This window comes from Lissotriton vulgaris, chromosome 3_1 (assembly GCF_964263255.1).
Source record: "Lissotriton vulgaris chromosome 3_1, aLisVul1.2, whole genome shotgun sequence".
NCBI classification, from domain to species: domain Eukaryota; kingdom Metazoa; phylum Chordata; class Amphibia; order Caudata; family Salamandridae; genus Lissotriton; species Lissotriton vulgaris.
Window position 1 is genome coordinate 1,689,092,523 of NC_141689.1, and position 26,649 is coordinate 1,689,119,171.

Below are 26,649 nucleotides of genomic sequence, written 5' to 3' on the forward strand. Positions count from 1 at the left end.
TGCAGGGAAGGAATAGGAAGAGAATCCCACCCTATGGACCGGCACCAGGCTCCATGTCTCTTGGAAAATACACAGGGAGTGCTCATCAACCCAAGCATTAAAGTCTGGTAGAGCCAGTTTTCTTGCAATCCCTGCAACATTCCAGCTGAAAACCTTAAATACTAGGTCCGTCACAGCTGGAATTTCACTTGGTGCAAGAATATCCCTGTCTGTGGTCCTCATCAAGGGTGCCTGGGGGGAGCAAGGATCTTGGGGAGTAACTTTAGAGGCTACCATCCCGCTAGCAAGGTTAGTTTGGGTGGGTGATACTCCGATTGGATCTACTCTACTCCCAATTTCCAGTCAGTAGGGCCCTGGTGTCCACAAATGATTTACCCTTATGCCCCCCGTAGCCCCTGCCCAATGTGTCTCCCAGTTTTGACGGAAATCAGGGGAGTTTAGCCTTTCTCCAGTTAGGCTAACAATTTGCCTGGGGTAAAAATAAGATAGATCTACCACTTTAACCCCTGGGTACCCATATTTTTAATAGGAGTACAGATAGAGGGCACTACTCTAGGGTCTTGAAAATTTATAATTATGCAATCCCCTTCCTGAGTTTTTTTCCCCTGCCCTACCCACCCAACTCTACGGACACTTAGAATGATCCCATCCACACCCAACGGAATTGGCTTGTTTGCCTTCAGCCAATGGATGCACTTATTCTTGAGTGATTGGTGGTTTTCCAACTGGCCTTCCTTTAGCTGGGGAACATTTACCATAACAGCAACAAAAGGTTGACAGTCTGGCAGGAGGTTTACTGGAGGGATCCGACGTACTGGATTACTAGTGACCGATAAGGTGGTAGCTGGGACTGTAGGTTGGGATACAGGTCTAGAGGCTTTCCCTGTCACTAGTCCTTGGGATTTGTTGCATGTGCCTGACGTTTGGCTAACATTCGCTTTACCACTAGCTATCTGTGGCTGCTTTTGTGGGAGAGGCTTAGGCTTGTTTATAGCAAGCTCTAAGTGTGCTGGTGGCCCCTTGTGTTTTGGCCCTGCTTTGGGAGGGGGAGAAGATTTAGGAGCTGGAGTTAATGCACTATTAGAGTCAACCTTGTTTCGACAGTTTGGGGGCTTAGGGTCTCTCTGGGATGGTGGTTCGTTCCCCTTTGCGCCCATGTCCTGATTTTCACTCACTCTGGTTAATTGTTTAAATGTAGTTTTGAGTGAGTGAAACCCGTCAAGGGTTGATTGCTCTAATTTATCTATCCTCGCCCCTAGCCCCTTAACCTGTATTAGTAGGGGCCTCAAGAGACTATTTACCTTCTCAAAGATGTTTTCAATAGTTACAGAGTCAGTGAGCTCAGAAACCTTGGCGGTGTTATCGTCTCTGCATGGCCCATTGGGAGAGATCACAACATCCCCTTCTATGTCGACTTCATTCTCTGAAGACCGGCCCCTTATATTTCTCATACCAGGTCCAGAGTGCTTTCTTACTCTTTGGTAAAGAGCGGCCTGTCTCACTAGCCTACCCTTTTTGCGTTTTCTTGCCTTTTTACTTATGAGCCTATTCTCCTGCCTGCTTTCGGGAGTTTGAGTGTTTGGGGACACCCCATCTGTCACCCCATCTGGTATAACTATGATGGGGGTGGGCGGTTTTGGAAATAGAGGATCACTGATGGCTTCATTTAGGGGTTTAGGTGGTACTGGTGAAGACAATTTACTAAGACCACCGTCTTCCACAGTAGCAATAGGGAGAAGCGCGGCCAGATTTTCCAGCCTATCTATATTTTGCCCTATTTCAACCAACTGGGGAGGGTCTATAGAGTCACCAGAAACACCAGGCGAGGGAGCAGAGTAGACCCGCTCACTGGCCGGTGTAAGCGACTGGGCAGCAACCCCCAAGGATGAGCGTCTTGAAGGGAGGTAGACCTCGGATAGACGCCGCTCAGACATAGCAATCTCCTTTTCAATCACCGCCGCCACCCTGGTAATGAAGCGGTCCATTGTTCCAATAACAGGGCTCCCGGTAATGGACCCCCTTTCACCTTCACTCCTAAGGAGTTTTCCAGAACGGGTAGACATGATTGTAGGGAACACCACAGGGTTTTACACAGGCCGTATGTACTCACTACTGATGAGAATGAAAGGGATGTGGCCCAGCCCAGCCTTGTCAGCCCCTGACTGCCACAGACTGCCCGCCCTTTGCTCGGGCTTCGCTCGGCGTCCCGCTCGGCGTCCCGCCAAGCGTCGGGCTGTTCGTAAAATAGGGGGCGTTGCAGGCGGGGGCGTGTCTGGAGGTGGGCGCGTCCGCCTGTGCAGCTGGGGAAGCAGGGACTCCTGGTCTTCCGAGTCCCTGCTTAGCGCCGGCGTGGTGATTCTTCCAGGCGCCTCCCAGTGTCCAGTGACCTCGCCTCTCCCTCTTCCCAAGCCGCGAAGCGGCACCCACGGAGCGGGTGCGGCGAGAGGCAGCGGCAGCGCAAGACAGTCCAGCAAGAGTCAGACCTGAGAACACAGGGTCAAGCGGCAACCTCCACAGCTTTCAGGTGAGTCCCGCTAGGTACAGAGAACACGCGCCTTTTCTCCTGGTCAGGCGGGGGCGTGTCTGGAGGTGGGCGCGTCCGCCTGTGCAGCTGGGGAAGCAGGGACTCCTGGTCTTCCGAGTCCCTGCTTAGCGCCGGCGTGGTGATTCTTCCAGGCACCTCCCAGTGTCCAGTGACCTCGCCTCTCCCTCTTCCCAAGCCGCGAAGCGGCACCCGCGGAGCGGGTGCGGCGAGAGGCAGCGGCAGCGCAAGACAGCCCAGCAAGAGTCCGACCCGAGAACACAGGGTCAAGCGGCAACATCCACAGCTTTCAGGTGAGTCCCGCTAGGTACAGAGAACACGCGCCTTTTCTCCTGGTCAGGCGGGGGCGTGTTTGGAGGTGGGCGAATTGGATCAAGTCCTAAAAAATACAGATAAAACACTTAGGAATTCATAGCCTAAAAACATTTTTACCGAGAGGTTGTTTGTTTTTTCTCGCAGACTCAGCTTAAGGCTGCGTTATGGTCAAATATTTCTTGTATGATTGAATATACGTGTGCTTAAATGCTCATATTGATGTCACTGAAAAATACCTTGACTATTTTCCCTTCTTTTTTGAAATGTTATCACTTTTTTGCATTATTATTTACACTAGTTATATGTCTTCACATTGTTCATGTAATTTGATTTATGTGTTGTAAAGATTAGGCATCACGACTTTTTTGGCCAGTACGTAAATAGCAGTGTAATTTCTCTTGTCATAAATAATATCCACCAAATTTACCTGTTTTCACAAAATTGATGAATAAAAACGGCGCAAATAATTGCCCTGATAAACATATTAAGCTTTGTTTATCTTTTCATCCAAAACTGAATGGTATGAAATACATTGAAGTGTGGGTTCCTTTCTCTTTTTGTATAAAGCATTTGGGCCCTTACCCCACTTCTGTCCATAAGGGCCAAACTCTTTTTGGAAGACATTAATATAAAAAGGGGCACGAGGCAGGGGTGCCGCATCTCTCACCTACTGTTCAATAGTTATACCGAACCCCTGGCGCAGGCGTTGAGGAGGGAAGAATTGATCACCCCTTTAGTGTTATGGATTACAGCTGTAAACTAGCCCTGTATGCTGATGATCTACTGGTTTATACCAGTAATCCGGCTGAGGTGCTTCCCAGGGTTGAGAACGCCTTGACCGAATTTGGTCTGTACTCTGGCTACCTGATTAACAATTCTAAAACTGAGGTTATGTGCTGGGGGGTGGGTAATTGGGCAGGTGCCCGTAGTGGTGAGTTTAAGTACCTGGGGATAACAATAACTCAAGACCTAAATAATATCACCCAGACCAATATGAAGAAAGTGGCTAAGGAGATTGACCATCTTTTTTCCAGGTGGCAGAACCTTCCCCTGACAATCTATGGACGGGTGAATTTGGTTAAGATTGTCATCTTGCCCAAACTGACGTACCTGTTTAGTACCATACCTCTGGTTTTTGCAGAGAAAATATTGGGGAAAATTCAGGAGAAAATAGGGAGTTTCCTCTGGGCTAAGAAAAACTCCAGGCTCTCCTGGAAAAAGTTAAAGAGAAAGCTGCGAAAAGGAGGCCTAGTGCTCCCAGATGTGTTGTGGTACGCATTTTCTTTCCAGCTAAAAAATATCCGCTCTCTCCTTTTTAGCCCTGACTATTCCAACTGGGGTCGGATTTTGATTATAATAGCTAACCATCGAGGGGGGAGACACAGGCTTCCTATATAAATTTGGAGCACCAACATTTTACAAAAAAGTCCGCCTCAAGGTATTAAAATCAGCTCTTATGGTTTGGTACAGAGTCAAAGGGAGAAGGGTTATAAGTTATTAGTCCAACTTAGCCCCAATCTGGGACTCCCCTGGTCTACCGCTATGCCTCAGGGATAGTCTATCACTCCCCATCAGGAGAGCAGGGATCACGGTATGGTCGGATTTAGTAACATCGGAGGGAGTCCTCCCTTGGGAGGTCCTGAGGGTCAAGATTGGGGATTCCTTTTCCAGATTTAGGTATATGCAACTATGCTTTTAGTATCTGGCTGAGAAGGAGAATATTGGGGGTAACTGGGACATTGAGCTTGCCCTTCAATCACCTAACCCCAGGAAGAAAGAGTTTGGGTTTCTGGTACAGAAATTTGCTTGACGCGGAGGAATTACAATCTCCCCCACTACATCTAGTTTGGGATTCCTCCTTGTTGGAGGAAGTCTCGGCTAGCTTGTATTGGATATCCCTCCAAATCTTATATAAGATTGTCAGGTCAACCCCACAAAAAAAAACACTTCTATGTCATTAATAGGCTGTACTACACACCGAAAAAAATAGCGAAGTTTGTGACGCCGTCCCCTAAGTGTCCCAGATGCCGCCTTGCTGCGGCTGATGATATCCACATCTTTTATGAATGTTCTAGTCTGGGCCCCTTTATGGCTAATGGGGAGAGGGCTTTGGAGGGTATTTTTAAAGCTAAAGTGTCCCTTAATTTGGTCAGAGTAATATTCGGTCTCAACGTAGACCTTTTAAGGGGACTAATTGCGACTCAAGTGGCTTTGTTTTTTAGCTTAATTTTGATTGCACGCAGAGAGATCTGTAAACTCTGGAAGGATGCTAGCCCCCCTTGTTATGAAAACTGGCAGTGCGCAGCATTTGGTATGGCGCGTCTTGAAATGGGACTGGCACACAATGTAAATAGTGAGGTTTGAGAACCTGGGACTGTGCGGGGGAGAGAAATGAGGCTGGACTCAGGTCTCAAAGGTCCTATGAATAAACCACGCCTTGGACAAAGAAGCAGGCCTGGTTGGCTCCAGGTGAATGCAAGAACATCAACCCGGGGCGCCCAGGATAGAACGGGTTTAAAAATGTTCATTTGCAGACGCCAAAGGTGAAATGAGGACAAAAAAAAAAGCACTATGAGGCACTAGGAATTATGGTGATGTTGCAATTACTTCATGTGCCTCTAAACACAATAAAAGAAAGAAGAACATTTTATTTTGCTCTTCCACAAATAGCTAACATAATATAATTTGGAGAATTTGCTATGCTGCCGCCATAGGTTGTGTCCATACATTTTGATTGCAGTATCCCGCATGCCACAAGATTAGTGTTCACAATGAGAAACGTGTCAGAATAATAATTCTACTGGCTGAGCAGCTGCAAGACAAGCAACTTTAAAATCGCGTAACCTTGAAACAGAAGTAAAATGTCTTACTTTTAAAGCGCAGTGAATTTAGTTCAAGAGAAATTCATTTGGCCATAAAAATATAAATATAATGAAGTTACTTGTCTGTAAAAATAATATCAGCTCGCAGTGTTATAAAAACAAGGATGAGGCCTACCTTACACAATATTACTTGCTTTAATATTGAAGCATGGAGCCTAGCTTATCGCCTTGCTTTTTGTACGTGCAATACTATCAGAACTAATCCAAAAACCTATAGTTTTTCATTAATTTTGAGTTATGTTTCAAAATGCCCTTCATACAGATAGAAAACACACAGTCCTATTTATAAAAGCTTAGACAAAACTACTCATAACCCTTTGAGGCTAAAACTGCATTTCAGTCCGAGTCTCTTTTTATTATGAGCCTTGTTCCGATGTATACCAACATAAGCCCCTGCAGTAAATCATCACTAAGGTAGAATGTCGAGCACGAGGAGCCTTGACCCAGCAAGCATCACTGTGCTCTTTACAATGCAATTGAAACTAGAGAACGTGTCTTAATTGTTTGTATAGAATCTATGCATTTATTTGGCTACATTACCCATAAAAGAAATTATTATTATGTTTCTTATATAGCGCCTGAATCGACCCCCGAAGGGGTATCTCCGTGCTTGCCTTGGGAACCCGTCCTGGCTTTTCCCTGTGAGATAGCCCCTACAGGGCATCCCCAAGGTGAAGGCCAGGCATCCTGCCGCAGGGGGGGGGGGGGGGGGGGGGTTGTGGAGATTAAGCAAGCTTAATGCCGAGAGTTGCAGAGTGTGAACCCATGATTAGGTCAGGCACCGAAGCAAGAATTATCTAGTCCATGGACATTTGAGCTCAAGACCTGCCGTGTCAGGAATTGAACCCTGGTCCCGGGTCTGACCTCTGCTTCAGGGTCTGCCTGCTCTAACCAGTGAGCCACACTTCTCCGATTGAGCGATTAAGCGATCGAGTAAAAGGAAGACCATTTCAAAAGGAAGTGTGGTTAGTGCACATTCCCCATGTTTTTCTTGCCACTGAGTGGAGATGAAGTACTACTATTCAGTGCCTCATTACGTGTACTATGGCTCTGAAATTGTATTAGTAGAATTTGTTTTACCCAATTGTTCTATGCAACATCATTTGTAAGACCATAGAAGGTAAAGCAGAAAACGCTGCAGTGACATATAAGTTAAATGTCATATGTGTACTGCAGTGTTTATTTACAACACCCTCATATAAAATAAACATATATGGATGCCAGGAGTACCGCAATGCTTTAGGTGGGCTGCAGTTTTAAGGCATTGCAGTAACACATAACAAGGAAATGTGCCAATGCCATGTAGGAAAACCTATATTTATATATCAATACATCCTCCCAAAAGTATGCCTTGTAAGGCCTCAAGGAGGGGGCCTCATTCTTAACAAAAGTGTCACTATATATAAAAGTATGCCCTCGTAGTGAATATATGCCTACATACTATTTAACATTCTAGGTTTAGCTACATTGTCTATAAAACACTCCGAAGTGGAATTAAAATATTTAATGTTGTATCTTTGGAAATTTCGAGTAGTCATTCAAATGTATTTCCTACTTTATTTTCAAAATCTGAATTAATGGTGAATTGAATTGTTGATAACTTGAGTGGAACTCTAACTTTATGAAGACTAACATTAGGATGCGTGAGCCACAACTTGCCTAAAACCATTTCTACCACTGGTCGCAACTCTAGAGCTTAAATACATATCCTTGGTTAAGAGAGTTAACTGCCCTGACTCAGAAGACAATGACCTACCTGTGACCCCACGGAGAGCAGCATTCAGGTTAACAGGAAGTGCTATGAAAGGAGGAATAAAAAGGTGAGAAAATTATCAGGATAGGGCTTCAGAATTTCTGGCACCACAGACACTACTGCCTCCTCACAATATTCATGGATCTAGGAAGACTCCACCTGAAAAAGAAGGCCCTTTTTGAAGAAGACTCCTGACTTCTGCTGGAAGAAAATGGCTCACTCAAGGACTAAAAAACACAAGGACTGATTAATCCTGCTAGCACCTAGGAACTTAATGTACTCTGCATTGTTAAAATAATTGTGTTTCTCTGTCTGCTTCTTGGACACAAAAAGCACATTGACCATTGAATACAAGGGGGGTCTAACTGCCCATAAAGAACTTTGCACACAGATGGAGAAGAGTGAGGTATAGGCATTTTCTGCCTCCAGCAGACTAGGACAAGAGGTGCTGAGGCATTCCCACAAAGACTGCACCCTACACAGGAAAAAAACAGGTCTCTTCAACTCAGAGCTTTCTAATTTTGTGAAAATAGCAGGACCTCCGACTAATGGTATATTGTGTTATGAATCCCTTCCTCGATACAGATTTCAGCTTTACCTTTATGGAGGATTTTAACTTCCAAAAAAGTGACTGAGTGTTAAGTTAAAACTTTGGACTCAGGTGAGGTGATGAATCAATTCATCGAACAAAGCACCCGTGCCAGCCACTAAATACAGCTTTGTCCTACTCAGTGTTTTTGTGGTGCCAAAAACAACGGCTTTAGTTGGGACTCAACAATGTTGTATGTAACTTCAAGGAAATATGCTCGACTGGAAAACTTTGACTTCTTTTTTAGAGAATAAGGCCCACATGCATCAATCTCGGCTTTTGCGACTTCTAAATTGCGATAAAAAGCGAATCGCAATTTAGAAGTCGCAAAAGCCTATGCATAATTATTTTTTAAATATTTATGCGATTCGGTAGAAATCGCAATTTCTACCGAATCGCATAAAAAATGCGATTTTGAAATTGCGAATTCGCAATTCCCATTCATTCCTATGGGCCAAAAGGCCCATAGGAATGAATGGGAATTGTGAATTCGCAATTTCAAAATCGCAAATCCTAATTGCATTTCAAGGGTGGTCAGGGGGGTTCAAATGAACCCCCCTGCACCCCTGAAATGTATTTTTCGCATCATGTTGCACACACACATGTCCTAAGGACATGTGTGTCCGTAACTTGAATGCTTTTAAAATGCGTTAAAAGTGTTAATTACACTTTTTGCAAATTTACCGAGTAGTTCAACTACTCGGTAAATTTGTCCCTCTAATTGCGAATCCGCAATTTCAAAAGTATTCATGCATTGCTGTTGCGATTTCAAAAAATGCTTGATGCATTCCAAAAAGCATTTTTGGAATCGCAAACGGCCGATTTTAAGGAATCACACCGTTTGCGACTCCAAAAATGCTTGATGCATGTGGGCCTAAGTCTGAAAATACAAACTTTCACCTGCTTGCTGTATCTACTTCTGCACCGTTGCTGTTGGCTTCACATCATTCTGAGGTTATGGTCAACTACAGACAACAACAGTGACTTTTGATACCAAATCTCTCAGAAGTTTCAGTAGGATCTGGAAATCCAACACCGTTGGACAGAGCAATCACAAATGTTTGTTTTTGGGGAAAAGAGACCAATTAGACCTGGCCACAGTACAATAATATCTTAGCCATTTGAAGCACTAACTATATTGTGATTTCAAGCTGGTCATTTGCATTTAGCAAACCTGAATTTAGATTACAAGCATGTAAAAGTAAACCTGAGCAAGTAGTACAAGGAATTATTTCAATGGAAGACGAGCAGTCCTTTGATTGACCCAAGCACTCATGAGGTAATTCATAGAAAAGTTGAATCTATATCACATATAAAAAAACATCTGCAGAAAATATTTAAACTTGGCATACCCCAGGAAAAAAAACAAATAGACAAAAGAGAAATGTCTCGCGAAAAAGCCGGCACAAATTCCAAGGCTAAGTAGGTTACGAAAGCCACTATTTATCTCCCAAAACGTGGGACTTTCTGAGCTTCTGACAAATGTTGGCATGAGGGACAAGGAAGAAACTTTCACAAGAACACAAAGGGGCATATTCACAAGGAGGTATCGCTGAATTAACAGCACCATATGGCACCCAAAGTCGTGATAAATTTACCCCACCATTCACAAGCTGGTGCTAACAGCAGACATCGTCAGAATTCCTGTGATAACAGTCCCAAAACCTAACGCCAAGGCGGACACCACCAACTAACGCTAATAAGATGCAGAGTAGGCGTTCCCGTGCAGAAACACAAAAAAAAACAGCACCACTTTCACAACAAAGGGACAGATCCGCGATGCAAACCTAAAACAGGTGATAAGCCGCGGTAGCCGCAGGCATTTAACAACTGCCTCAAGCAGGTGTAAAGACGGATGCCAACTTGCAGTAGGCAACAGAGCCCCGCACACAGCCACACCAGAAGAACAAACAATGCCATGGAGCTACACATCATGTAGTTCGGAGCCCCGACAGAGCCACAGCACCCACCACCACCACCCCCGGGACCGCCACCACCCTAGGACCACCCCCCCACCCTCGACGGACCACCTCAGAGGAACCACAGAGTAAGACAGCGGACCTTCCAAAAACGCACCACTCTCACAGACCTGAAGCCCAAGGAAGTCATTGCCCACTACAGGCTTAAAAAGACAACCATTCACCCATCATGACCCACATCGCTAACAGGCTGATAGTGCCAACACAGCGGAGAACCAACATCCCTTCACAGACAAATGTGCTGGCTGTTCTGCACCTGTTGGCTTCTGGTACCTTCCAACCAATAGTCGGAGGGGTCTCACAGCCAGCCGTATCCAAGCTCATCACACCTGTCCTGAATGCCATCCTCAGCTTCATACCTAAGTACCTTCACTTCCCCAACATTGCGCAGGAACAGCTGGAAACAAAGCAAAGCATAGCCGGATTCCCGGCTGTGTTGGGGGCAAAAGACTGCAAACATGTCCCACTTGTGCCCCCTGCGGATGCTGCACACCACTACTGCAACAGAAGCACAACATTCCATAAATGTGCAGGCAATAGTGGACCACAAGGGAATGTTCACCAATGTCGTTGCCAACTACCCAGGCAATGTGCATGTTTCCTTCATCTCCCGACACTCCATCATCAACCAGCGTTTCCAGGATGGCACATATGAAACGGGACTGCTCGTTGGTAAGTACCAAGTCAACACAACACACATCACAATGCCTTCACAGCACAATGCACAACTGTGGGGATGCACGTATGACCCAACCACAATCAACATGTCAAACTACAAAATCACCTACCAGACACGACCAAACCACTCCATGGTCATCCTGGCCTACCCCTGCACCCAAAACAGACATTTAATTGCACGACAGACACACAACAGTTGAACGTGTGAAGTAGCGAAATGCAGCCACTAGACATTTGGCATCCAGGGCCACTAGCCCTGTGCGAATCGTGTCATCCCCCCTTGTAGTTCCGGATATCGCGGACTTTCGATAAATCCGCAATGCGTGAACTCCCGGGAATTTACCGAAAATCCGCGAATCCGCGAGCGGCGGATTTGGGGGGCAAAAGTTCAAGCCTTCAAGCTTGAAGTTGTAACTATTTTAGGATGGCGCCGGCAAGCTGCCAGCGCCATCCTAAAATAGTTACTAAGTTAGCTTCAACAGGAAGCACTAATAAATAAAATAAAGCAGGTGCTCGAGCACCTGCTTTATTTTATCTATTAGTGCTTCCTGATGAAGCTAATTTAGTAACTATTTTAGGATGGCGCTGGCAGCTTGCCAGCGCCATCCTAAAATAGTTACAGGATGATGGATGGGACAGCTCACTCAAGGGACCCCTGCGCCCTTTGGGGCGATTGCTTAGTAACACACACATGGTCGCTGGGACTAGTTGAAGCTCAAATTCAGTGACTCATTCATCAGCCCAGAAACAATCGTGAGCGTCGTCGAGGCTGGGCAGGTGTGCCTTCTTCACAAATCTACCGTCGAAAATCAGCTGTGATGCTGGATAGAGGCCTTTGCATCCCCCCATTTAAAAAAAGTCCGCAAAATCCACGAATCCGCAAGTTCGCGGATTTTGCGCATTCGCAAATCCTCAAATCCGCAAATTCGCGGTTCGTGGATCCGCGAAATCCGCCCATGCTTATTCCTGATAACAGTTGGTGTAGTTCCCAGCATCAGCTACTGCCTGCGGGCTGGCTTACACTCACCCCACACATAGCCAGCAAAGGCGTCACTGGATTAGTGGGCCTGCCATTACATTCGGCCGACCCAAGTATTGACTATTTTCTCCTTGCACTGTCACTGGTGATCAAGATTATGCACTCTGCCCTCGGATGATGACACCCCTCCGAGATCCAAACACTCAGAGGCAGTACAATGCGGCACACATACGCACAAGGGGCATTGTGGAACGCACATTTGGCGTGTTGAAGTCACGTTTCAGGTGCCTGCCAAGCCTTGCATGCTTCCACCGCCTGGACAACATGGAAGACCCGACACATGCTAAGGGCCTTGCTTAAGCTGTGCCCAATGACACCCTGGGGCATAGGTACAAGCCTCTATCACCACAGGAACGTCACTTTTGTGATGTATCCATGGCGATAGGGGCCTTGCCTTATGTACAATGCAGCGTTAAGCCACTTAACATGGCTTAACACTGCCTTGTACATAAGGCCCCATTTCACGATATGGTTAGCGTGAAAGGGGTGAGCTGTGGGTGTTGCCATGGGCGTTCCACCGCAACAACCATTCATTTTGACGCTGCCCCCATGTACAAGGGTGGCATACATAGGAGGCAGCTCCAAAATTAAGAACAGGAAAGCCCTAGTCTTAAGTTGGCGAAATGAGGAGAAATGCATTATTTCTCCTCATTTTTGCATTTTCCAAGTGTGTTGCCTTACGCAAAATGCCATGGTTTGTCTATGCACAGGAAGGTGTCCCTTTAATAAAATTCCATTTTGGCACTTTTTCATTTGTGCTGCATGAAGCAGCACACATGAAAGTGACAGAATTGCATTTTAGGATTGTTTATGTGCAGGAAGGGACACCTTTCTATACATTAAAAATCCTCCCCTACATGCAGACACTCTTGCACTCTGGTGCAAGAGTGTCTGGGTTGACGCTAAGTTGCTAAACTTAGCGCCATGGCAGGGGGAAAAGCAAGGCTGCACCACATTCTTGTAAATATGGTGCAGTCTTGCATTTCAGAAGTGGCGGAGCGTGTCGTTAAGCCAAAGAGGCTAAAGACACGCTCCACCACTTCCTTGTACATATTCACCCCTGAGTGTTTCAGACTTAGCAAGGGCTTTAAGGGATATACACCATGAAGTTCAATTCTAGCAAAAGGAAAATCTGTCGCTTATGGATGAACTGGTCAGGAGTCACCCTCACCATAGTCATTTGAGGTGGGGACTGTGTCAGTTCCCAAGTGCACACCCATTCCACAACCTCCACTCTATAGTGATTTGAGAAATGTAACAAGCACCTCCACTGCCAGAAATGCTAAATCTGTTCAAGTCACAGTTACTATTCCAGTCCCAGTGCCCTTGGCCCCATAAGTATGAATTTTGGGGGATAGTCACAATTTTGATGTATTTTGGAATCAGTGCCAGTTGCAGTTTCTTTGTATATCAGGAGCCTTTCCCTCTGATACAGCTAGAATAGCCTTTATCGTATCTTATCTCTGGAGTACAGCTGCGGGTTGGGCTATTCCACTCATTGAAAATAATGACCCAGTTTTACATGATTTTGTAAGGTTTACATTGGAAATGTGTGTGAAAATGTGTTGCTAAATCTCTGTCTGGAGAGTAAGGACATACTTACCTACACTGCTGATTTTTGTAAGCTAGTTATGGAAACCCAGTGGCCAGAGGAAAATACAATTTTCATCTTGTATACAGAGTTAATAGATGACTCAAAGGATTTCCTTGTACACATTGCAGATCTACCCTCAGACTGTTCAGAGTTCATTAACTTAGTTGTCAGACTTGATCAAAGTTTAACAGAATGTCCCCTGGTGGAGCTCAGATTGCTAGTTGTGCAGTCTGAGTGGAAAGAGTCAGAGTCTAACAATCAGGATAACACAAAACCAATGCAAATTGCAGATTTGTGTGGTCTTTTGACTGAAGAGGAAAAAGAATGAAGAAATAAAATAAACCTGTGTTTGTATTTGGGAGAAGCAGGGCATTTTGCGGAATAATGCCCTGCCAAACCAATGGAAATTCAGAAGTCTTGCGCTTTGACTTGTGAGAAGATGCTGAAAAAATTAGAGTGCCCAGTTGATATAGGGGTGACTAAGTGAGGGTGTGGTTCTTGAACCAACCATCCATTTACCAGGGTAATACCTCACATAAAGTTCTAGACATTTAAAAATACCAGTCACCCTTATCATTGCACACCAAACCATAGCAGATTTTATCTAGCCTTGACCAGTTCATTAGCATATTTCATTGGTTAGAAAAAGTGGACCAGAGCCTGTTAGAGCCGTTGATGACTTCAAGCTCTCTTTTTGGATGACTGTTTACCAAACTACTCTGCTATCCTTAGTATGGAGGAAATGACATACCGAGAATTTGACCTTTGACCTCATTGGCACCACTACCTTTGGCGCTATTTTAGGAATCTCTTGGCCTCAGTTGCACAATCATGCTATTGACTGGTCCCTCCATCTAGTCATCTTGAGATTGCATTATGGTCAGAAACATTGCTATGATATTGCTCCCTCAGAGCCTGAGACAGAACATTCTCTGTTTGCCAAATTGGAGAGAAAGAAGGTATCATGTGAGTGGTCCCAGGAGTCCAATGATGACTTTCACTTAGTTAAAGAGAGATGCACTATGCCCGTCATTACTCAGACATCCAGACCCCACGAAGTCTGTTCTCAGGTAGGCAGATGCCTCCCAGGTAGCTGTGGGTGGTATATTACCACAACGTGATAGCACAACAGAACACATGCACCTAGATCCTCATGTTAACAAATGATTGTTGCAGACAGAGCACAATTACTTTGCTGCCAAATGAGAGATATTTGCCATTAATTTATGCTTTCAAGAATGGCGACACTACCTTCCGCTAGACACACAACAGATTAAGGTTGATCTTCTAGCTAGATGGGCTGTCACTAATCAGGATACTCTAGGACAGACACCACAGAACATTGTGAAATCAATGTATATTGTAGGTTCCTTCAACCCAGGGTCCTTCTTGGATATAATTAGGGAGAGTATGAGTCAAGAAGAAATGAACTTGTGGGTGTCTGGAGAGGATAATCATGTGCACAATTAGCTTCCTTAAGTTAGTACTCCTTTATATTTCCCCACAAAAGAAATACAACCTGGTTTCATGAAACACCATTAGCAGGTCATCCAGAAATCCAGAAGACTTTAGAAAATTGAATTGAATTGTCAGCAATGGGTTTGGTGGACGACATTGTCCAAGAATGTACACGACTGCCAAATATGTTCTCAAAATCAGACATTCCATTCCCCCCATCAGGACATATACAAATCTTGCCTGTGCCCCAAAATCCTTGGCATACCATAGGCAGGGGCTATATTACTTACTTCCCCAACTACAATGGCAATGCTACTATTTGGATGATGGAAGACCTTCTTTCCTAAAATAAATATATGCTGCCAAGACCTTCGCAATGCCGTTTATTCAACAAATCATGTAGTTGTACAGACCTCCCTCAGTCATCCTTTCTGATGGGGGCCCACAATGAATTCCACAATTTAGGCACAGACTTTGCACATCATTGGACATTAATGATGTACTCTCAGCTGCCTATCATGCACAAACTGGTTGGCAGACGGAGTGGGTATACCCGGTTTTGAAACAGACACTGAGATGTCTACTGATCTCTATTCCTAAGGGTTGGGAATCCTTGTTAGCTTTTTCTGAATTTGCCTATAATAACTCACAGCATTTACAGCTAGATTCATCAAAGAGCCGTTTTGCGAGTCCTTAATAGCAATTATTAAGGAATCGCTATTAAGGACTTGCAAAACGGGTTTCATGTAGGAATCGCTAAATACATTGCGATTCCTACACATTCCTTATTTGCGATTAGCAAATTGCTAATCGCAAATAAGGAATACTCCCCATTCATTCCTATGGGCCTAAAGGCCCATAGGAATGAATGGGGAGTATGAATGGGGAGTATTGCGAATTCGCAATTTAAAAATGGTTAATGAATTGCATTTAAGGAATCTCTAATAGAGATTCCATAAATGCAATTCCTCGCAAATATGCGATTTCACAAATAGCGATTTTTGCATTTGGGATGATGATTCCCAAATCCAAAAATTGCACTCGCAAAGGGCCAGTTTCTCAGAATCTGGCCCTTTGCGAGCACAATTTCCTTTCATAAATCTAGCTGTTAGTCACTGGGGTTTCTAGTTTCTATTGTGTAACAGATACACATTCTCATATGTTGACCGAAAATGTTGAGATGGACTCTGAAAATGTACCTGCCATATAAGACTTTGTAAAACGCCTAACTGATCCACAACAGCTGGTGTTAAAACATCTGCATCAAGCTAAGATATGTATGAAAAAGTATGCTTACAGACATCGACAACTGTAGCTGGATTACAATATTGGGGATCAAGTTTGGCTGTTCACTAAACATCTGCGATTACAGGGGCCACCTAAGCTACAACTCAGATTAGTGGATTCCTTTTCTATTGAATGAGTCATTAACTCAGTAGCTGTAGAATTACAGTTTCCAGAAAATTCACCTGTTTATCCAGTGTTTCCTGTGTCCCTGTTGAAGCCCTAGTGTGCCCAAACTCATCCTGCTCTCCCTTCCTCACCCAGAACACTGGATGGTCATTTGGAATTTGAGAGAGAGAGAATCCTTGATTCTAAGTGTGGGAATAAATGCTTGTTTTACTTAAATGCTGAGAAAAGGTATGGTAATGAAGAGCAGTTTTGGGAACCAGTCAGCAATGTTCATGCCTTTCACCTGGCTTGTTCCTTTCATGCCGGTCACTCAGACAAATCACACCATGTAGGTCATACCTTATGGGGGAAATTGTCACAATCCCTCCTACATCCTCTCTGTCACAACTCCTTCCTGCGCCACCTGCATAGTGGTCTAGCGTGCAGGGCTAATTTTGCTTTATTCTGATTTCGCTTTAAAGCACACTATGATATCATGATTTATGTTTACCCAGCATCCTCATGAATGATGTTTCTCCAGCACTCTTGTAACTTATGTTCCCCCACCACTTCATGACTGATGTTTCCCCAGCATCCTCATGACGAAATTCCCTAGCACCCTCATAAATGATGTCCTCCCAACACCCTCATGACTGATGTGTCCTCAGCATCCTATGATTGATGTTCCACCAGCATCCTCATAACTGATGTTCACAAGGTGTATGGCCATGATGGTGGATGGTTAAGACGTGCTTCCAATCTCCTCCTTTCTCGCTATAAGGCCCTCTCAAACTACAGCATACCTGCCAGTCTCTGAGGCCCAAATTGCAGCGGTCCAACCCAGACAACTAAGGAGGCATCGCCGGAGCACTTTTTCTTGCCTCGCCATATTGTTGCCACCGAGAACTAGCGATGAGAGAGGGGTCATGTGGCCAGTGCAGGATGGCGGCCTGGACACACTGGATTTGATTGCCAGCGGACCTGGCTCTAGAAACTTCTACATTGCTGGAACATCAAGTGGGCCTCCGCCATTAAGTTGCCATAGAGATGAGTTTATCAGGGGAACATCTAATGCCTCCATAGAGACCACTGAGGAGGGAAGCATGTCAGAGGGGCACTTGGCACCTCCTTCTGGGAGCCAATCCCACCCTCAAGTCCTACTGGCTCCCTCCCAGGCTAAGAGGAGTATGCGCAAAGAGCTTGTCAGCAATGGGGAAGAGCCCCTGGCCTGGGGCAACAGCAGTATAAGTGCTGATCCTGAACTTTGGGTCTGGGCCCCCTGGCCCCCATGGGACTGAGCTGGTGTTTTCTTCCCATGATGACAGCCTGCGAGGCCCTACCTAGGCAGACTGCAGAAGATCAGGTGCTTAGATCGACTGTTCGTGACCCAGGTCATTATCTGGTGAGGGGCACAATGCTGCCGCAGAGGACCAGGGGGAGTGAGTATCCACGCGGCCTGGGCAAGATGGTGACCCGGATACAGCATACATGGTTGAAAATGGGGCCCAACTCTAGGAACAGAGACGCTGCTGGAGCACTGAGCCTCCGCCAGTAGGGGCCTTAAAGGGAAGCACTTTTGGGGGGACATCTGATGCCCCTATACAAACCACCACAGAGAGGGGCAAGTCAGAGGGATGCCCAACGACCTCCTTCTGGGAGCCCATTTCAGCCACAAGCCCAACCGGCCCCCTCCCAGGTCAGAGATATGCGAGCGGAGAGTACCTGCCAAGAACAGGGGGCGAGTCCCAGGCCTGGGGCGACAGTGGTGTGAGTGGACTTTAAGCCCATGCCTTTTAGCTCCCCCAGCACTGGGTAGTTCCCTCCTCTACTGACGACAGCCTGTGAGGTCCTACTCGGGCAAACTGCTGATGATCGGGTGCTTGACTCATCTAGCTGCAACCCCAGCCATGATCTGTTGATGGATACTAACCGGGGTAGACAGGCAAAGTGAACCTGCATCCAGCAGAAGGACAATCCCAGGCAAGGACTGAAAGAGGTGAATGCCTCCCCTGGAAATTGAGTACGCGTCCTGCTGCTTTTCCAGAGGCTAATGTCTCTGCTCTGACAGTGTCCTGGGTCATCTCCTTTCAGCAAGATGCTGGGATCACCATACCGCACACTCCAGCAGATAAGTGAAATAGGCTTTAATAGCATTCCACCTCACCAGGGAGTTGCTGCTGAGACCGGGGCTTGTTGTGAAGCACAGACCTTCACTTTCCTCCCCCCTGCTCTTGCCTCAGCCCCAACAACACTGCAGATATTTGCTGGATCGGGAGAATGAAACATTCACTGCCCCTGCAGATAGCTGCTTTCTAGCTCACTCAACCACTTTTGCGGGGACAACATTCCCCAGTTCAGCACTTGAACACCCCAGCACTCCTGGAAACTCAGAGTTAACTCTGAGAGTGAGACCAATAACCCACATTGTGCAAAAGGGCACATATCTTGAAAAGACCGTAACCCTAAGCAATCATCCCTTGTGTGAGCTTAGAGACCTTCGTCCTGAAGCACACTGCTGCCTGATCCTCCATGACTCATCCCCCATACAAACCAGAGAACACCTCTATAGAATCCCAATTGTGATTCCTGGTCTGTGGGCAGATAATATAATGTCACCCCCTTCTAGACTCCTTCAGATTTCCTGCATGTTCCTGGAGATAGCCTTTTGCAAACTATGGGTCAGAGTCACAGAATGAACTTAAGACTCAATCCTAAACTTACTACTATTTTGGTATTCACAGAATGCATTTACTACTTTTGGTATTCACAGAATGAACTTACTACTTTTGGTATTCACAGAAGTTAGGATTTTGTCCTAAGTTTGTCTTAAGACAAACTTAAGACAGACTTCAGACAAAATTAAGACAGACTTAAGTTAGGATTTTGTCTTAAGTCTGTCTTAAGTTTGTCTTAAGACAAACTTAGGACAAAATCCTAACTTCTGTGAATACCAAAAGACTGTACCCCAAGTCTGAATCTCAATGAATCTCACTGCTCTCTGCATCACAAAAAAAAGGTGAATCAAGACCAACTTTTTTGTGTGACAAACCTTTGCAACCCAGCTACCTTTAATTGACATGAGGTGGGTGATTTTTTAATGTAATGAAAACATCTTGTAGTAGCGCATTTACAGTCATTTACAGACAGCAGATTTTCCATTTTAATAGCCACTAAATTTGCACAGACATACAGTTTACTGATAAAACCGTGGGGCATGTTACCAACAACTAGCGATAATTAGCGGCGATTTTTTTATCGCCGAGCTGCGGCGATTTTTATCGCTTAGGAACCTTGCTCTTATCAAGGTTTATCTCCTAAGCGATAAAAATCAGCCGAAATGCATGAATATCGCTGAAAAGTCAGAGATATTCATGCATTACCGAGCGAATGCTCTTAGCCATGTTATCCACCTTCCATTGGATAACATGGCTAAGAACTGCTCAGGGGCAGGTGTTAGCTTTTGGAGATATCCGCGCTTAGCGCGAATATCTCCAAAAGTTGGTAATAGGTGATAGCGATGTTAGCGACTGTTTCCAGTCGCTAACATCTTGGCACGCCCACTTTGCATGTCATTAGTGATAAATATCACTGACATGCAAAGCGGGGCCCAAGATAGTCGCTATCTCCTACCAGCTGCCGCTAACTGGTGTTAGCGATAGCTAGGTAATAGGGAGATAATTTTATCTCCGCTTTCTTGGCTTTTAAAGCCAAAAAAGCCAAGATGAACCCCCTTGATAATATGCCCCTATATTTCATTCAAATGATAATGTGTCGAAATCGTGTTTCAGTAAATATTTATAATATTTGCATCACCAAGAAAAAATGTCGATTTATATTTATCCAATTTTCTGTTTCCATCACACTTCAGAATTACAAAAAAAAGTGCTTCATTTTTGCTTTCCGAATTGCTGAATGTGTAGACTTAATTACATGAATTTACATTTATCGTATGTTACAAAAATGACATTCTACAGCCTTTTGTTTCTCATATCCTGTACCCCAGCAAGAATTTCACATAAATCACTTTATCTTTCTTTCCCTGATTGAAATTTGAAGGGAGTTTGTAAACATCAATCCCCGTGTTAAAAAAGCAGCAATTTGGCAGAAGAAATAACCATACCATTTGACCTCTGCAATTGAAGTGCAACTTATTTGATAGGATAAATTCAGAAGTTAAAGACATCTTTATTAATTGTTCGGACTTTCACGACCCACCAAAAAGCTTCCTGCGACCCACAGTTTGGCAAACACTGCTGTAGAGTGTATTTCCCTTCACAGATTGAAAAGGCATGACTCAGACATTCTTGTTTGGAGATCGTGGGCCATTCCTCCTCCTGTGTAAGTATGGAAAGGGTGCTTATTTCATCTGGATCATGTAACTATATTGAAATCTCCTACCACAGACTATCAGCTCTAGTTTTCCCTTGTCTAGGATCATGGTTATATGCGTCTTTTGATTAAAGTTAGGAGCATATGACACTATCAGTAAGATCCCTCTCCCACTGAGCCTGTCCACTCGTATAAAAAATCGTCTCATCTGTGTGTCTATGCCTGTTTCTGTTATTTTGATTGGGGAGAATTTGATTACAGTCAAAGCCAAACTTTAGCCATCATCTTTAGTTGTAGTAAGCAACTGGTGTGGGTTTCTTGTAAGCAAATCAAGGACATTGATTTTCTGCAAAAGGCTCTCCATACCTAAAGCCTTTTCACTGGTAAGTTAAGGTCCCATATGTTTCAAGTTATGATTCTGACCACTGAGCATGTACATTTCATTTCATTTAATCTTTATTTCGGCTTATTCGGCCATAAAAGATGCATAAGCAACAACAATACATTTTGCACAGTGGATACAACGTACCAATGGGAAGCAGAAAATATACAATTCAACAAATAACACAATAAAATATCCAGATTAAAAATAGTCATGATAACTAAGAAACAGATATTTTTACAAATACAACCACTAGCCAGGATCAGGGCAACGTAACTTACATGCAGTTTACACCCATTTAATGTCTACAGATCAAGAGCCAAATTTTTACGGGTATAGCTAACACTTAATAGGAATCTGCTGACACAAAACCTTGTAAGGCGTCCAGTGTCTGTTTTAACAATCCTATATGCTTCCAGGTATGATCGTATACCTAAGGCTTTACACAAGGGTTTAATCCATTTTCTCCTCGCTAGTTCGTAGACTGTACAAAAGAACAATATGTGGCTGTCATCCTCGCTTTGGTTTAATTGACAACATGTACAATTTGCACTTTTTGATTGCCCTGTGGACTTATCCCATCTCGCTAGTACTGATTTTGTTTTAAGTATACCATATCTAAATTTTAAGTAGAGGCTTTTTGCTAGGGGTGGTTGAATCTCATTTAAAAAGTCTTCAAAAAGTGGAGAGTCCTTAAAATCAAGAAAGCTTCGTGTAATGGATCCACATAAGGGATCATTTTGGTAATTGTGTGTTATATAAAACCAAAATCTTGCCTTGACCAGAATCTTACATCTTTGTCTCAAACACACTGAATCATCCCAGAAGTGAGCAAGGCCTATCCGATAGAACCAATTTTTAACATGCTTAAGCCAGGGGTTGGTAGTATGAACATCAAGATTCTTGACTTCTAAGATTCCTTGTCTATAATCTACAAGTTTGAGAGTACTCCAAAGTCTGACCCAGAACAAGAGTGGCCTAAGTATTGCAATGTGGTCTGTTCGTTTCATGTTTAAGTCCATAAATAATGGTACAAGTGGAGTACATTTGGGCAATCTCAAAAGCCTTCTATAAAAGATATTTTCACTAATTGTAAAGATGTTACCTGCATTTATACCCCAGCTTTCTGCTCCATATAAAGCACCAGATTGGGCCTTAAATTTAAAAACTTCTAGTGCTTGTGAAATGGACTTGCTTAGATTTGCCCTATTACGCTTTATAATAGGTAAAGTACTCTGATTGAAAATAGTTTTACTTTTTTCAATTTGCGTTCTCCATGAGGTTGTTGAATCTAGGGAAACACCCAAATACGAGAAGTTTGAAACCAGTTCAAGCCTTTGACTATCTAGAAAAAATTGCCCTCTAAAAGATTTGTGTGGATTTATGGACATACATTTGTTTTTGTTCGTATTTATTTCTAGTCCTTTTGAATCGCAGTACATTTTAAAGGAATTTAAAAGTGCTTGTAGACCCATGGGCGTTTGCGAAACATGTACATTGATTTTTATCAAATGGACAGTAGTAAATCAGTAGACTATCTTGATTTAAAAGAATGATGCCGATTGTCGCATTAGAGCTGCGTTCCACATTTTCTCTTGCTTCCATACCTCATTGCTTTCCCATGCTTTCTTTCTTCCCACCCTCATTTAACTTGAAATCAACTTGCAAAAACGTAACAGTATTAAAATTATCAAGGGTAATTTAACCATAGGTTGTGATTGAGAAATCACCTCAGTATTCAATGATCCCTCCTACATCTTAAATATGTGATGACCCTTACCGCATTACTACAGTATCTTTTAAGACATTAGACAATGTCTCACATCCAATATTGGTGTCTCTAACTTATTTCACAACTTGCTTTACTTTTTCTCTTTATTTTGTTTGTGTTGTTTTCTTTTCCCATTTTGAAATTTCATCTGGGACAGGCATGTGTTTGTATTCAGTAGCCCTAGATAATCTCTTCCTTCATCCAATGTTTTGATTGGTCTTCCTTTGCAAAAGATTGCAAAGATTGCACCTATGACTTGTTTTTTCTATGTTCTTGTTAGACCTGACAGCCATAGGATGGTCTTCTCCCAATGTTTGCTTGCCTCCTTCTATTTTTCTGACCTCATGTTTGCTGGGTTTAGGACTTACATGTCTCTAGTAAAGTGCACTACATGTACCAAGAGCCTGTAAAATAAATGCTATTAGTGTGCCTGCAGCACTCATTGTGCCACCTACTTCAGTAGCCCTCTCCCCACGACTCAGGCTTGCCATTGCACACCCTATATGTGCAAATTTAAACTGCTACTTTGACCTGGGAAGACAAACCTCTCCAGCCCATGTGCAGCATAGCCATGACTCTGCGTGTCCTCGCACAGTCTGTCTTCTCTATCCTTCCCTGCACAGGTGATCCGAATGATGAATTCTGCATTTAAGGCACAAACACGGCCGAGGACAGTGTTAAGGAGGCTGCAGAGATGACTAGAGGTTCAACACCGACACTGACCGAAAGTTTTGTGAGTAAACCGAGCGCTTCAGCTACGAGCCGGGTAAGCTCTCTATCCACAGGTCCCTAACCTCCTGAGGCCCCTTTATCTTCCCAGGGTCCATTCCTCTGCCGGACTACTCCATGGGGCAATTTTGGCAACAAGCCAATGTGAGGATAATCTTCCTTTCATGCACTTACCACCGCTTTTTTTGTGTTGATGTGCTTATGATGCTTAGCCCACCACAAAACTTTGTGTACATATGATAACTTTCACCCTAGCCATACCACCAATATGGCTACACCATTTGCCGCTTATTTATCGTCTACATAGCACAATAGATATCGACAATCAAACTGTTTTGTGAATATGTTGCCATACTAAGACTCTCCCCTGTATGTGCGTTTTGTCATACTTGTTGTATGTCCAGTAATGCTCTAAGAGGGAATCCCCCTCACACATGTAAAGCACCTTAGTGAGTGCTACACATTTCTCAAAATTACACAATCACTTAAAATGAAGTAATTTGCACCCACACACTTTGGTCCTGAGGAAAGCCAGTTTTAATCATTTTGGCCTGGCTGAAACATGTAGACCACACCTGGATGTAGGCGACCCTAATTAACACTCCTATAACATCCAACAGCCTTTTTTTATGCTAGCAGTGACCCAGTTATTAAAATATAATTTACCCTCGGGTACTGGGATCCCTGTATAGCTTTTAAATGTTCACCGTCACATCACTACACTGGACAATCAGAAGCATACCTGCTCCGCTGTATTTAGGCGTCGAAGCACACCCGGGGCACACTCGGTGTCACTGGGTGGGCCTGATGATGAAGCATGCCGCCAACCAGGTTGGTGGGTGAGGGCTTCATGAACAAACAAAAGGGTTTGTACCCTGTCTTACAGTCTTGAGTCAATGTAAATTCACAAATAGGCTAGTCCTTTTTGATCTCACATACAAAACCCCACGGATAAGGACTAGCTACCTAGTTCTCTCTCTCTCTCCTTTGATAGTGATATATATATATAGGCAGCACACAGCTGTGAGAGATAACGAGCACCCACTATGGCTGAAAACCACAGCCTAACTTTCAGTGAGGACAACATCAGTGAGATCCTTGCTGACCCATCTTTTCTGGCAGTCTTTAACACATCTAATACCATAGCTCAAACAACAGACTGGGACACACTAACGGAGAAAAAGCGGAATTGAATAAGAACCATCTTACATGGCGTCATTTTGACCCAATATCTACGCACTAATGCAGCACCAAGGGGACTCCTGGTTACCAACGCCCCTAGAATATTCCTGGATGACGTCACCTTTAGGAAAGACTGGGCCCAGATAGCCTGGCACTGCACCAGGGACTGGTTAGTTCTCATCATTAAAACAGCGAAACGTCTCTCCGACGCTATAATTATTGATATCCTAACCACAGAGAGCCACTTCAAAACCACACTAACATCATACAAATAGAAACTTGACCATCAGAACAAAGAGATGGCTGAATACAAAGAATATCTGACCCAAAGCAGAATTAACAAATTTAAAAACGACCTTAAGAAATTCAGCTATTCCAAAACATTCCCATACGTGGAGAATGACTATGTACCCCCGAATAAAACAGATGGCACCTATGACAGCTCAGGAGACAACACAACCATATCAAGCGACTCGAGCGTAGGCTCCAACAAACAACGCCGCAGAGGACGCTGAGGCCAACGCTGGCCACAAAACTGGCAGGGACCACCACAAACTCACAGCTTCGGCCCACCGCCATTTGGACAAATGCAACACGCATATTATGGTACCCACCCCTATACCCACCTGGCCCAATGCCCTTCTACCAAGGGAACCAAAGACCTCCTTTTTTAGGACAGGGCCACAGGTCACGCGGCAGGAGACGGAACCACCAGCAAGTCCAATGGGAAGAAGAAGATCTAGTCAGCGCCAAAACCCGCAACAAATCACAGGAACAACCAGGAACGAGCAAGCAGTGACCCCTGACACACCCACATCCCTGATGTTTAATCTATCGAGTACACCTATGACATAAAGCGAGACAGCGGTCCTCAGAAAAGGCCTCTCGTTTGTCCCTACCACACGACTGGACAAATTTAAGCTCCATGTCGAACTAGCTGAGTTTTTCAGAAAGCTCAAACTTAAGGCCTTCTTTGAAAAAGTGACACCGAAAAAACTACCACCAATACCAATCCCAATGAAACAGGCCTTAGGTTAAAATCCACGTTTGTGCCACCTCCTACCAGTGTACCCTCAGAAATCACTACCTTCGAACAAGCAGTTTACACTGACATAGAGAAACTGAACTCCAAAGGAACCTTCAACAATCTATCGAAAAAAGAATGTGACATCATACAACGCCTACAAAATAACCCCACCATTATCATCAAACCAGCTGACAAGGGGGGAGGGATCGACCTTATGGATAAAACTGACTCGATCGGGAATGCCGCAGACTCCTCAGCGACACACGTAATTACAAATACCTGGATGAAGATCCCACCGCGGAACTGCAAATCACCATACACACCCTGGTAAAGAGAGCCAGTGACGCTGAACATATCTCAACCAAAGAGGCGGAATACCTGTGCACCAAGAATGCGAAGTACCTTACTTTTATACTGTATCCAAGGTACACAAGGGCACCATACCACCCCCAGGAAGACCTATAGTCTCAGGGATCAACTCGCTATTGGAACCACTTTCAAGGTACTGTGACCACTTCCTGAACCCACTGGTACAAGAAACCCCTACCTACATCAAAGATACCAAACACCACCTGAACATCATCACTGAAATGAACTTCGATCAAACCACCCAACTACTGGTGGGACTGGACATAGAAAGTCTTTACACCAGCCTCCCACAAGACGCCACCCTGCAAGTCCTACAAGATGTACTGATGCAAAACCCCTGGATGTACCATACACCACGGCAATTCATCCTTGACTGCGCAGCCCTAGCACTCAAAGAAAACTACTTCGAGTATGAAGGCACTTACTACCTGCAAATTAGCGGAACCTCTATGGGCAGTGTTTTAGCTCCTAGCGTGGCAGGACTGTACGTTCACCATTTCGAGCAGGAACACGTCATGCCACTGACCAACCCATACTCACAAAACATAAAGATTTGGCACAGGTATATAGATGATATCTTCATGATTTGGGAGGGAACACAGTATGTACTAAACATTTTTCTCACTTGGCTTAATGAGC